The 1,553-nt window shown below is 48.7% G+C and overlaps 1 pseudogene; it reads right to left on the bottom strand.

The window, feature by feature from the left end:
- Window positions 1-374: 374 nt before the first annotated feature.
- Window positions 375-1,240, bottom strand: LOC108310944 (annotated as a pseudogene).
- Between the last annotated feature and the right edge of the window lie 313 nt (window positions 1,241-1,553).

Below are 1,553 nucleotides of genomic sequence, written 5' to 3'. Positions count from 1 at the left end.
CTGCCTCAACCTCCCAAAGTGCTGGGATTATAGGTGTGAGCCACCGTGCCCAGCAAAAACTAGTATTTTTTTAAAAATTTCTTCCAATTAAAATCCAGCTCCACAGGATTCTTCCTCATCTTTCCATTCCATATTTGTATCTTTTCTTCCTCCACAATGGGAACTCTGACTTCTGACACCATGAATACATTCATTTATTTAGTTTCTTTTAACACACCTGTTAACAAGGAGGAAACATCCATATATTTAATCATTTGCTCTATCCTACAGTACACCCCAAATACTTTCAGAATGACTGCTCCAATGCCATTTCCTTTTTTAAAGAAACCAATGTTTATTTCTGTCAGTTGCTTAAAAGCCTGTGGACAAACCACTTAAGCCTCCTCAGTGGTTGCTCCTACGTGTTCAGTGTCCTGAGCAGTGGGAGCTGCAGACCAGTCTTCCGTGGCAGGCTGAGCACTCCAGTCTTCAGCGGGGACCTGCTGAATAGGCACGGAGGGTACCTGCCACCTGCAGACCGGTCTGCACCCTCAGGCCGAGTCGCAGTGGACTCGGGTGCTCGCACAGTCCTTTCATCCTGAAATTCCTCTTGGTCACAGCCTTTCCAGCGGCAGCCTGCTCTTCTTTCCAATCTCTTCAGGATCTCTGTAGAAGGGCAAATCAGGCATGACATCCCATTCATAGATGGTGCCAGACATGCACAGGACTTCCCAGGCCAGCATCCACCACATCAAGCCCCCTAGTGAGCTCCCTGTTGTTAAATGGGATGACAACATCCACACAGCACAGAGGGGAGTCTGTGTGACACAGTAGTGGTCGGTAGGTTAACATAAGATGCCTCTGTGAGGGGCTGGTGGTCAGCCCTGCGATCAGTAACCACCAGAAGCCATGGCTCCTGGAAAGCCGCTGAGATCTGGTTAGTGAATGTTCTAGGAGTGAAGCGGCCAGCAACAAGAGTGGCTCCAGTAACAGCAGCAAACGACAGCATGGCTCTCTGGCCAGTTTTCCTGGAGAATATGACACTGATATCAGCAAGGTTTTCAACAGCAATGGCACGAGCCGCCAGCAGAAACTTCTCGCAGGTCTTCTTCAGATTTAGGATGTAGATGCCATCATTTTTCCTTTTATAGATGTACTGTTCCTTTTGGAAGTCAAAATTAGTGCCACCTAGCTGGGTTCCTGCTGCAAGGAACTTGACGTCCTCCACCTTCATTGGCAGGACATCAAGGGCCCTGGACATTGTGCAAGTTTCCTTTTAAGTTAAGAGAGGAATCCAGAACAAGACAGCATGGACCCCTCTCTGGGTAGTGTAGAAGCCCACTTCCAACAACAGGTTTAAGAAAAATTTAAGCCGGGCGCTGTGGCTCAAGCCTGTAATCCCAGCACTTTGGGAGGCCGAGGCGGGTGGATCACGAGGTCAAGAGATCGAGACCATCCTGGTCAACATGGTGAAACCCCATCTCTACTAAAAATACAGAACATTAGCTGGGCATGGTGGTGCGTGCCTGTAATCCCAGTTACTGAGGAGGCTGAGGCAGGAGAATTGCCTGAAC

This window comes from Cebus imitator, unplaced genomic scaffold, assembly GCF_001604975.1.
Source record: "Cebus imitator isolate Cc_AM_T3 unplaced genomic scaffold, Cebus_imitator-1.0 Scaffold110, whole genome shotgun sequence".
NCBI lineage: Eukaryota > Metazoa > Chordata > Mammalia > Primates > Cebidae > Cebus > Cebus imitator.
This window is presented reverse-complemented; position numbering and strand designations above follow the sequence as displayed.